At 35.1% G+C, this 13,072-nt stretch overlaps 1 protein-coding gene and 1 long non-coding RNA gene across 2 annotated transcripts in view; one reads left to right on the top strand and one right to left on the bottom strand.

The window, feature by feature from the left end:
• Nucleotides 1–1,362: 1,362 nt before the first annotated feature.
• The window catches only part of LOC135794600 (rap guanine nucleotide exchange factor 6-like), a 49,999-nt gene continuing 38,289 nt past the window's right edge, over nucleotides 1,363–13,072 (top strand). Inside the window, 2 exon segments of the mRNA XM_065305933.1 lie at nucleotides 1,363–1,399; nucleotides 10,133–10,173. The gene's annotated coding sequence lies outside the window, so the exon portion shown is untranslated.
• On the bottom strand, nucleotides 4,582–5,793 carry LOC135793825 (uncharacterized). Its single transcript, XR_010548725.1, has 2 exons — nucleotides 5,724–5,793; nucleotides 4,582–5,656 (listed from the first exon to the last, which is right to left on the bottom strand). It is a non-coding gene; the product is annotated as an uncharacterized lncRNA (long non-coding RNA).

Genomic DNA, 13,072 nt, shown 5'->3' with positions numbered 1-13,072 from the left:
GGTGGGTCATGATTGCCTGCACGGTGTGTCGAAAAGTTACCCTTGACGACCCCTGCAAAGGTAATAAATAAATGCACCCCTTGTTATTCCACACACACGACGTGCACGACGTTATCAGCCGGCACGCATGGCCATAACCCTGTAACGAGTTTCGATAAAAAACATAGAAATGCCAACGCATTACAAATCGTACTCGCAATCCAATCATACACATTCATAAGAATAGGTGTTATCCGCCCAGGGGGATATTTTTGGTGGTTAGGGTTGGGGTTGGGGTTAGCGTGCTAATGCGAAAGGCAAACGCAGTTTGCGACATTAGAAACACGTTGAAGCACGTAAACAAGACCAGTGTCCGGTAAAAGCCGCGGAGAGGTAGTAGTGAAACCACCGAACAGGTTTTTTAAAAAACGGCCGGTGCATTCGCCGGTTGGTGCACGCACATCGCACATGGTTTCGGTGTCTTGCACGCATGCGAGTGAGTAGATTGCGAGCATATGGGGGACATCTTATCCGTGAATACCAAGTGCGTATGTCAAAAGAAAAGTTTGGTTTGTGAAAAGTTCACAGTGCGCATGCGCAGTGAGTAAAAATAATGACAACTGACAGATGTCAACATCGCAAATGTAATTTTAAGTTTTAACGAGTTAAAAACTTAGTTTTTTTGTTTTATTTGTTAGTGTAATAACTATATTAACCCTTACCCACAGGGTAGTATAATGTCGTCATTCGCTCTTCGTCTGCGCGACGCGCGCGGCATTCGTGCAGTCTACTCGCATGCGTTTGGTGGCCGCGTCTGGCGCGTCTAGTTGATCGTCGGTCGCCGTGCGCGCTCGTTGTAAGCACTCAGTATCCTCAGTTTACCTTTGTCTCTTGCGTCGTGCGCGCCGCATTCGAGTGTCCGCCGGTGTTTGGTGCTTGCAAACACGCCGATTCGCATTTACATACTCTAGGTATTCCAAATTGACAAAACGCATTGCCATCACAATCGTGCATTAACTGATAATAACAGTAATAACAATTAACAACGTCCGTTAAAATTTAAATCCATCTACCTGCGTTTGTTTGGAGATTCTCGTGGTGGATCAGGAAGTGCGCGCATAACTTTTAACGACAACCACTCGACGAAACAAACCCAGTCGTTGAAGAAACGAAAGGAAAAGCCGGTTCCTTCAAGAGTGCGTACACCTGTTTGTTGTGGTCGTCAGACGGATAAATTTACGTGCATCTTCGATTTGCACTCAAGTTTCCTAATCTTTTAAGTTTAAAACTTGGAATTTTTATTTTAAGTTTTGGTTTATAAAAGTTGCGTTTTCTTACCACCATCGAGGATTATTTTCTGTGCGAAAAGAAGTTTCCGGAAGCAAATCGTTCGCTGGGGAAATTACAACAGAATATTAAGGTTGGTATATAGATGTAATTCGAAAATTTCGATCGGCGCTATCAATTCTTTGTTCTGTGGTGTTACTGCGAAACTTTTAGGGCGAAATGGGTCGTGTGATAAGTGATATCATTTTATTTGGGAATGTTATGTGAATATTTACTATATTAAAAGCAAGGAAACAGTTCCCATGCTTATTTGCATTTTTGTCATTGCCAAATCTACTGATAAGACATATTAAATTCGACAAATACACAAAGTGTGTAGAATATAGGTATTTTCAAGATCACATTTAAATAAATATCAAATATTAACGTTGCAAATAAATTATTACATTTCAACACGTCGTAATAACCTCAACAGCCCTAGGGCTGAAAATATCGGTGTTAAATCAATAAAGGAAATCAACGATTTGTTTAATTATATGTGTTTTTAAATTAAAAACAATTATTTTTTACTGTTTCCAAAAGGAACAAATTATACTTCTGTTTAAGAGCATACTTTATGATTATAAATGTTTAAAATGCTTCGGGCAATAAAACTAGATGCTAAATTAATGTGGATCGATTTTGTTGGCTGTAAATATTCGATTTTGTTCTTGAATTAGACATTACCCACGTAATCGCCCATCATTCAAACCAAATAGAAAAATAAAACATTCAACCTTTCTATTGCCGCACGTAATCATTGTGACGTGTATCAATTTCAATGTCAATAGCAGACGTTATGCAGTTGAGTTCAATACTATTCGTTCTGATTCGTATAATTAGGTATTTATTATACGGTTTATGCATGAAAAACATATAAACCTCTAGTTTGAATATATTTATTAAATAGTGATTTATTTTATTGGATTAGTTTTAAAATTGCACTGCATTTTGTTTTTATTTATATAAACTTTACTATGCAAGCACTTTTTATTATTATACTGTGTTATTAAATTTTGTTGCCTGATTAATCACTTATAGAAACGACGTAGGCTAGTTCAGTGGAACAAAGTCGGTTGGTGGTGAGGCTTTTATTATTGCAGCGCATAGCGAATTTTAATGCAAGCGTAGTGCAAGTTATTATTTATGTAGCCGTGTTTGCCGACGTAAATCTCAACACAAGCTTATGTACTGCATCATATCGTGCGCATTTGTATTGTTTCTCTTATCGTTCGTTTTCTGCAACATTAATTCGTAGATTAGTATCGACATAATACGTCGTGATTTTTGTTTAATAAAACCAAATGTCGATAATATTTTACTATATTACTACGATACTGGTAAATTCTCATGATTTTACGTAAATTGTATTTTGATAATGCAAAAAAAATATTTTATTGTATTTTTTGTATTAAGCTTTTATTTTTTAAGTTGTAAAGTTGGAATTGACTTGATTTACTACGGAATGTTCAATTTAAATAATTATCTTAGTCAAGTTGTAGTCAGTTACAAATAAACATTATCCAAAGCTCATTCTCTTCGGAGTGATAAAATTCCTAGAATAGATTTGAAGTGTTTTCCAAGTACTTGGGATAGGTACAAGTACACGTACTTGTAGTTGGTGCACTAAAAGTCTATTTTTAATGTTTGTCCATTCCACCAGCTCGCTCTCGAAACAAAGACATTCCAGCTGACTTGAAATTGTAGCAATTTTCGTTCATTACCAGTATTTTTGTTTAAAATGCAGACAGTTCAAGGTTGCCAATGTTTATTCCCATGTTATTATTAGTATTCATACATCAAGTTGATTAACCTGTTCTTATTCAAATTTACTTATAATTTGCACCTTTAAAAATGGTTTAAAGTTTAGAACAAAATCATTCACTAATTAAGATTTAAAAAATAATTTGTTTTAATAATATTGTTTCAAATTTTAATTTACTAAATTAGCGCTTTTTAGGATAATTTTCTGAAAAGATTTTTCGTTTGTTTTATGTCCGGACTAGGCGAAAACAGTAAAAAATCATAACATATGCGGCGAAATATAAAACAAAAACAAAAAGCGTCATGCTTCTGTTGGCAGCGGTTCTGCTTTATCGCCGGCAACCTGCGAACGCGTTGTAAATTCACGGCGGCGCGTTCTTCCACAGTAATACATACAAACAATTAGTAATTAAATGACTCACTCAACGTGTACACCCGAAAAATATGGCTGGCACATGCCCTGCGACTCACAGCGCAAAGCTTTTATCTGATTTTATGAATTCTTGTGAAATAACAGCAGTCGAAAACAGAAATATCAAAAGTCATTTTATCAATACTGAATTCAAAATTTTATTCATATAAATAATTGATGTATTAGTAAATTTGTGAATAATGATCTCATTATTTGAAAATTCCAGTTACACATCCGTAACTTGTTATTAATGATTGTTTTATTGAATAGTCTGAAATTTAATTAAATTTGAAAGTATAACAAGTGTTTTTTTTTTTCTATTGTAAATAAAACAGGTGTATCTTAACGTTATCATCGTGTAAAATCAGTTTTTTAACGATCTCAACATATTTTTAACCTAACATTGTTGTTGATTTTGCATATTAAGGTCAACTGAAGAATGCGCGTATGAAATATGAAAGACAGACTAATGCATAAATCATTAATTTACAATATTTACAAAGAAATTTCTACGCTGTATTTTCACTCAGTTTTGTTACTTTTACTCTTATTCATTCTCTCATAATTGCAATGAAAAATAAATACTAGCGATAGCGGTTAATTAACTCTGTCTGAGACGAAATCTGAAAAGTTCACACACAATTGATTTCTTTACTTTTCTAGACTTTACTTCTGATCTTAGTCAGATCTTCAGCAAACAGTAAATCACGAAAGATAGGAGATTTTCACATGCGATTTTAATTTTCGTTTCGTTTTGGTTGAAATTGGAGAATTTTAAGATCGCATGGAAATTGTGAGATGCTTCTGTAGGTCAGGTGAAAGATGGCGCACTTGATTTGTGAAGTCGCGAACAGGTTGCTAATGCATCTAATTGGCTGCGGACAATTGATAATTAAATGAGAAATTAAAGAGAATTTTTCACACGATCTGCACTGCGGTGAAAGGTTTTCGAGAAGAAATTTTCACTTACCAGAAAGTTACTTTTCTTGTTTACCAAGAAAAGGAAAAAACTTGTTATTATAAAAGCGAATGTTAATTGAAAATAGAAATTTTAGGAATTTAAATAGTAATAATAATAATGAGTAAATGATCGATTCAAATGTTGTGTAAAATATTTTAGCATTCAATTATTGTCAATACAAAACATAAATATTTACATAAGTATAAAATGAGGCCAAATTTCGACCATCATAATTTTACAATTCATGTTTTCTTAACAAATTTCAATAAATGATTTAATATTTAATTATGTAATAGTACAAAAATATGCAATTTAATCAAAATAACATTTTTGTTAATATTTTCAATAGAATTTCTTAATTTAAGGCTCAGATAATACATTTTTAAATTTAAAATTAAACGCAACATTTTAAATTGAATACTTCAACTTTTAAGTATTACAGCATTGCAATTCCTATTATACTAATGATTATTAATTAAACATATGCTAATATCATTACTATATCTTTATAATACAACAAGTTTAACAATTGTGATGTCGCGGTCACGACTTTATGACATTACGGCATAAATTTCGGAACCAGAAACTTCTGCGCAACTTCTTCCACAATTTCTAACAAGTAAAATTACCTAGTAATTGAATTTTCGCGTGTATACTCTTTAATGATTACGACTACTTACAACTTTCAATACATACGACTGTTATTACATGCCTAATAGTTAATATTCATTTGTCTTTACATCGTCGTGGTTCATTGACATCGCATTCTTCGCACTGCGAAATGGCGAGCGGAATAATATCGACGTGTCAACCTTATAGAGGTTTCTAATTTAATTAAAAGCTTACAGTATGCATTCCGTGATGTGGAAGTGTCTGAATGACTATGACACTACTAGTATAATTGCGTGTGTTTTATGACCTGCCAGTGATGAAATGGCGAATTGAAGAGTTACCTACGTCTGTCGAAGGGTTTTAGGTTTTAGTCGTGCAGGACTAACTGGAAATTGATTTTCTATCCATACCTAACGTCGAAGGCTTGGTTTACGGCTTTAGAATTGCGAACTTTCGAGTGTAATCGCACTTATGACTCGTTTCTGACGCCAGTCTAGACTCGAGTCTTTGTAGACAGTTAAATTATCGCACGTAGTTACCAGCTGCATTAAGCTACGTTTTTTGAGGTATTATAGTGCTTTCGGAAGTTTAAAACTCAAAAACTACAAAATTTACGATGGAATTATTTGATTTCAACTTACTTAACTCGATTCTTTTAGAAACACTTACTCAATTTGTGTCGTTTTTGCCTTGCGTTGTTCTCTCAAGGCTATTAAACCTTCACCGATAATGCGCGATAAATTCCTAACCTCTAAATTTTCTCTCTCCGGCTTTGGGAGCACTTTGTGCATCGCGTAATCGATGATAGTAAATTACAACTACAGCGCAGGAAGCAATTTAGATACGCGCGTGAAATTGGCGGATTTCATCGGAAGGACATTTGTTGGTTCATTTATTCATTTGTTTAAAGAAAAAACTTCATTTCACTTCACTTTGCCTGGAATTTTATGCGAGTACTTATTCCAAACCTCACACAACGTCCAACATAATTTCTTTTGTTTTATGATGAACATAGTAACATAGGGCAATTACTTTTTATGCCTTTTGTATTCCTGAATGTACTTTGTTCTTTGCCACCGCATCAAGTATAATAATATGTTAGTAGTGCCGCTGGAGGAGCCGTAACTCGCTTGCATCCGCCGCCGAACAACCCTCTTGCGCCGCACACATTCACATCTCTGCACGTTCGCGGTCTAATAACTTTGAGATATGTTGCGAGTCGAGCGGTGTACACGCATTGCGAGCAACGCACAGACGGCGGCAAGAAGTGGATGAGGCGGCGACTGTAACGTGCGTGAAAGTGAAAAGCTCTGCTTGTTGGAGGGTGTGGGGTGAAACTATTTCTTCGTTGACTTTGATTTAGTGTGGATGGTGTGTGTATTGGATGAGCGTTCTCGGTGGGATGCCATTGTTTTCGGCGCATGCTGCACGCACCCGCCTTCGCAATTTATCTGGCTAAGGGGTTAATTTAGTTGAAAATAGCTGCGGATTAAATTTGCGCGGCGATCCAACTAAGAGATCATTTATATAGGGTCTTAAATAAGTTATTTAATTTTCATAAAACTTTCAAAAAGTCAAAAAGGTCATGATATTCGGTTACTGACTTGTTATTTTGAATATACAAAAGAAATATTTCACAGATGGTCATATATTGGATTTCATATATTGGACCTTTTCCCATTTTTCTAATAACAACTTCATAAAAAAAAGTAACGAAACCAATAACGAGACCAAAAACGAGACTCGGACTGTGGTATCGGTATCGCCGAGAAATTGATAAAACACGTCTCGTCTCGGTATCGCGTGAAGCCCTATAAGTAACAGTAAAAAGTAAAAAAAATGTTAAGATTACTAGAGCTATAGCAATATTAAACACTAATTTTGTATGTTTGTTCACTTTTCACGCCAAATCCCTTTAATCAATTTTGATTATTTTGGGTATAGAGATAGATTAAACCCTGGAAAATAATATGGGCTACTTTTTTGTAAAAATAATTCTTTATAAAGGGATAAAATCTGGGATAAAAGTTTATATAGGAATTTCTATGTGCAATTTGAAAATAACTTATTTACGTCACAATATTTTTAAATTTTTTATTTTGTTGTTGTATTTTCATTAATATTTTGACAAAATTGTGCAAACTTTCTTCCATTCACCGTAATTGTTTAACCGTGTTCACATTAAATGTTTCCACACTGAAAATCATTTAACAATCGCCTTCTGTGGCCCAAATCTGGCATCTCTAGAAAATCACATTTACTCACTCTCTGTTAAGCGAAATGAATTTACAATCCGAAATATGACAAAGAGTCGCGAGTAATTACCCAAGTCTTAAATCGGCTAACAGCTTTTCCATTCGGCGGTTTAAACACTTTTTAAACGCTCCGTGACAGCCACCATCTACCAGAAGACAACAAACCGCAAAATAAAGTTTACGGCTAAGGAAAAAGGAATTCATGCTGCCATTCATTCCACTTGTATAATTATTCCGTTTTTATGCACGACGACTTCGAGTTTATACATTGAGGAATAAAGTCACAATTTGCGCTGTGTGCTTTTTATTTCGAGTGAAAGTTCGTGCGACTTTTCGCCAGCATTTTTCGCGCTCTCTATATACAAGAGAAATGATTCTCGGTTTGCTTTGTTTTATGAATTGTCGTCGTCGATTATTGCCGTTTGTGTTTATTGTTTGGATTTTCTTCAAAATTTTTATCTCTTTAATGTTTTCATTGTCTGTTATTTATTTGTGTGTTATGTTTGTAAAAATACGATGAAAAGGAAAGGCTAGTAACTTAAAACGGCAAACAGCAAACTCTGAAACAGCGAAAGCATAAAATACGATTTATTATGGCTTTCTGCGAAAAATCACGCCAAGTTGATGATGGCGAAAAGATGGAGCGCGGCTAATAGAATACCGCGGCGGCGACAAACAGTGTTTTCTGCACTTTGCTTGCACTACGGATGGAAACTGTATTTTACGATGTAACTGCAAAATATAGTAAAGTCGTAGGAGGCAGGTTTTTAGATTAGGGAATTAGTTGCGCTTTGAATTTATTGCCGAGCACATTAGGCGCGTTGCCAAAATCTTATAGAGACAATTATCTGCAGCGTTGTTTGTTTGATGTGTTTATAATTGGTGGAATCCGAAGTGGAAAGAATAGAATGCTCAAATTAAACTTTTTCGAGTGTTTGCTTTTCACTCCAATTAAAACTTTTGTAGACGTATATTTTACATACATTTACAGTTAAAAACAACAATGCATATTAATCGAACGCGAGTTTATCGATGACTAAATAATAGTTAATTACATTGCAATGCAATAAATCAATTTATTTTTATAAAATTAACACCAACACAAATTCATTTATCCAATAATTTATTCATGAGTTTATAGAGTGCAGAATGTAGTACACTAGGACTAAATACCTGATAATTAATTTCTCTTATACTCTTAACACGTTAATTTTCAACAATCTTGTACAATGTGCAATGTATTGCTCACAATGCGGGAAGCAGAATATTACTCATAACCACTTACGGTAAACACATATGATTTGTTTTTATTAATATTCAAATCCAGGTCCGATGAGAGTGGGGAGGGAGGTCAATCGGGGTAAATTCCCCGGGGACCGGCTGATCGGCTATTTTATAGAGAATAGTTCGTAGATTAAGACGCTGTAATCAGATTGTATTTATCTCTTTTAGTTTACGAGATATTCGCGATTGAAAAAAATGGGCAAACATTGGAAAATATCAGTTTTTAGTACTTTTAGTCGCGTTTTTTGACCGTTTACTATTGGAAATATGATTATTTTATATTTTTATCTGATAGAGAATTTTCTAATCTTTTATAATCAGCAATTCGTTGGTTGATATGTCTTTTAGTTTAAGTGATATTAACTATCGAAAATCGTCGATAAACATTATCAAGCACCCCACAAGCACACCACTTGGCAATTTTTTCTAAGGAATTAAAATTAAAAATAATTTTTTTAGCAGTTTCCGTCGCATTTTTTGACTTCTTATCTCATTATTTTAAATTATTTTAAATTTTGATCTAATTAAGTTCTCAATCTTCCATAATCTACAATTTTCAGGTTGCTATCTCTTTTAGTTCAGTAGATATCACCAAGCAACTAATACGCATTTTGTTAGTTTCTAAAGGTCATGTAATAGTTTAAGAGACGCTCTACATGTTAATTGTCAATATGTACTGCATACAAAAATGGAAACACGTGGGAACATTTATTATTGATAATGATAGTGTAAATTGTGGAACTAGTATCTATCGCATTCTTAGATGGCACTTGGATGCACTAAAAATCATTAAATCGAGTTATACGGCTTATTTTTATATTTATCGACAAACGTGGACACTAGAATAGTTTTGTATACAATGCTGTTATCTGCGATTCGGTGTAAACAACGTTTTTAACGCATGTGTCCCGCGCGCTGTCTCCTAGCGCCGCATCAACAGTCTAATTTAGTTTAGATTACAGGTAATGTGCCTATAGCAAATTCACGTACAAGATCGCGTGCCTTCGACGCGCCGTCTTTGCGCACCTCTTGCTTTCTTATCATATACTGTTCCGTCGTTGTTTACGCAGTTTCGGCATGCACTATCGGTGGTTTGCAGTCAGTTCGTGCCGGTCGCTGGTTAATCCAGTCGTGTTTGAAGTGACTTATATCGTGTATTCGGAATTCAATATTCTAAATTTGTGTTGTAGGTACTCGAAGATCAATCGACTATTTATTTGTACTTTGCGACTGCAATAATTTGTTTAATGTTCGGAAATGCCGATTTTTGATCGCGTTTGTTATGTATATTACAAATCACGTGATAGTGGATTCGATAACATTCTTCACTCGGCGTTGTGTTTGGTTTCGGCTACTAAATTAATTGGATATATATCGTCCCCATGTTGATACTTATCATTAAGAAAGATCCATCAGGCTCGTGTAAGAATATTTTAACTAAACAACACAGATTGCTTATTTTGTGTTGATTGTTAATTATAACATACTCGTAATTCAATTGTATGAAATATGTTTGTATTAATTTATGCTTTCGTTTAGTTACAACACTCGTGCCTGGCAGTCCGATAAGCTGTACACTGGTAAGTTTATAATTCAATTATATTTTTCGGTCAAATTTACATTTGACATATTTATCACGTTCTACCTACCTGCTGGGCCGATGAGAGGGGGGCGGCTGATCGTTCTTAAATCGCAAATACAAAAAAAATAGCAAAAAATTAACGATTGCCGGGGCCCGCGCTGGCTCTCGACGGCCCTGTTCATATCACATAAATACCTACCAATATCGTATCAACATTAATATCAACATAAACTGATGAATCAGTTCCAATCAATAAAATAATAAAAAGTAAAAGTAAATATGATTAAGTGTCGACTTAAGTTTGCGTAGTCTGAGTATGCCAGGGTCGATGAAAGCGCAGAAGCGTGTTTCCTGTCCTGTCCCTTATTCAAAGGATCTCCCGACCCCTCGACGTCCACGCAGCGGATGTCCGATGCCCTCATGCTCATGTAATTTATACCGGTTACAATTACCTGCGTTCGGCTTATACATCAAAAACTCACGCTTAAAAAGAGAAAAAACGTTTTTCTCGAGGGTGAAAAATGACTGCAATTAATGCATTTTTAATCATAATGATAATTTGATTTAAAACATTTTATATGAAACTTTCAGTTTCAACTCCGGATGTAAATCATAATCAATATACTTTGAATCCTTTAATAGTCTATTGGCTTCTTCGATTGTTTTTCGAGTTTCAGCCATTTTGCTATTACGAATTGGTACTGCAGGTGCATCAGGAGTCTCTCGTCGATTTATGCAGTGGTTTTTATTATTTCTAAGAGGTGGAGGTTTGCGTGGATCACTTGTTGTCTTTCGACTTGTGGATGGTTCGGTTCGTTGTTGATCAATGCGTTCTTTTTGAGCTGTTCGTTTCGTTCCGCGTACAAGGAGCGGTTGCTTTTTCGTTTGAACAACTACGTTTGCCGTCCGTTGTGGTCTTGGTAGCCGTGGTGGAGATCTTTGCACTGGACGTGGTTGAAAGTGACGTGTGTAATAGGGTTGAAAGAAAGGTTCCAGTAAGGGTGGTTTGAACGTGGGTGGCTGTGGAAATGGCATTCTTTTTGATGATGAATGAAATGATGAGGAATGAACACGATGAATTTGAACAAGATGATAATTTGACAAGTAATTCACATGAAGTGCATTGAAATATGTCATTATTTGATTTAATATTTTTTCTATAAAAAAAAACAAAAAAAGATGGTGTTACGCTATTTATAAGTAAACAAATGATATGATCTTTGATTTTTTGCATTTATTTCTGCTCCAAATCACAGCATAACTATGAGTAAAATAACGGAGAAATTCAAGAAAAAAAAAAGAAAAAAAGGAAAAAGAATTTTCTCGATAACGTTTGACGTCGTTGGACAGCTGATGCAGAAAGTAGTGCAAAAATGTTTCAAGTCATCTCAATTTGCAGCAAATCGTTGCGCAGCAAATTTGAATGATATTAAAAAAGCATTTCATTTCATTTTCAGTTAATTCAGCTGAGTGAGTACGAGTTTTGTTGGAACAGCTTGTAGTTCATAGAGTTATGATTACAATTCATGTTCTGACCCATTATTTGTCTGCATACTTTTCTTCTTTTGTGCTCACGGCAATTCCAGCAACGATTTCAGCACGATTATATGATTATAACAGTAGCCGAGGTATTTCCTTCGTCGTTATTGCACGCATTTCATGAAATGGCGAACGTTCCGACTAGTTACCTCCCATATCCTTGCGTTTCTTCTGTTTCCACTAATTTTCGGCCATTTATTACAAATGCACAAAAATTAAAGATAAATATTTTCATTACACGCTATGTTTTGTAAATATATAATGAAATAATTACGCCTAAGACTTTAAAAGTTATTTACATCTTGGTGTTAAATTCCCCTTTTCAAGATCAAGTTTAACTCCACATCAAATTAGAATGCGCTCATGTCCCATCTCTTCCGAGTGCGTGCGGTTGCAGATGATGTGAGTGGTTGCGTTTCGAGTTCATCTGCGCGTTTTTCATCTTCCACACATTCTATAGCGACCAACCTGCAGTGCCTGTAATGCATTACATACGCGGTGCGAAGGTCGGTCGGATTATTGCCTCAAGAGTGGTTTAGTTAGTCGTCGAGTTTAGTCACGGTCGTTAGGCGAACGCTAAATGCGAAATGCGTGTTCGCGGTTTGCTGAGCACACCATGAGCAGCGCGCGAGCTGCAAGAACACCATCCGAATCATCCAAATCTTCCAAATCAACGCGTGTTGATAGATATTTTACATTCCCATAAATACGTAAATGAATTACTTTATTAACATACACGTTTCATTTTTATATCTCACCTGCGTTTCGTAATAATAAATAAATTCGAAAATTATACCAAAATCAGTGATAGAATTTCGTAACACTTACGGAAATGTGATAAAAATTGATTAATTCATTAATTTGACTGAGTAATACTAAAGGTTAGTCGCAAACGGGATTTGAACCTGTTGAGATTAAATAAAAAATTGAATTCCAGTGTGTGTCTAACGACATTTTGTTTGTATACGATCCGAAGAGTCTCGTTGGATATTATAGAAGCCGTTAGGATTGCCACATAGTTTTTTTTAAATAACGCCCGCAGGTAATTACTCGTAACACTTTTGTGGCTTTTAGACCTGTCTACCTGCTGCGAGCATTCTAATCAAGATGCATTCGAAAAGTATTTATTTTAAGTATTTATTTAACAAATCTTTGAATAGAATTTTATTATTTTATTATATTTATTTCGTTAATTCTTGAGTGAGGAGTGATGGTTACAAGTTTTCTATTCCGGCAGATTTGAATTATGAATGCAATCAGTGTGCCACGCCATTGTGCTTCCGTCTGATGTGTGGCTAATCCCCAGTGTGGAAATTAGCGTGGAACAAATGGATGTGCCAATATGCTCTCGATCTGCT

The sequence above is a fragment of the Atheta coriaria genome, unplaced genomic scaffold, assembly GCF_025399875.1.
Source record: "Atheta coriaria isolate IRGN ID8LTWV9N9 unplaced genomic scaffold, Caltech_Dcor_3.1 hic_scaffold_6_pilon, whole genome shotgun sequence".
Lineage (NCBI taxonomy): Eukaryota > Metazoa > Arthropoda > Insecta > Coleoptera > Staphylinidae > Dalotia > Dalotia coriaria.
This window is presented reverse-complemented; position numbering and strand designations above follow the sequence as displayed.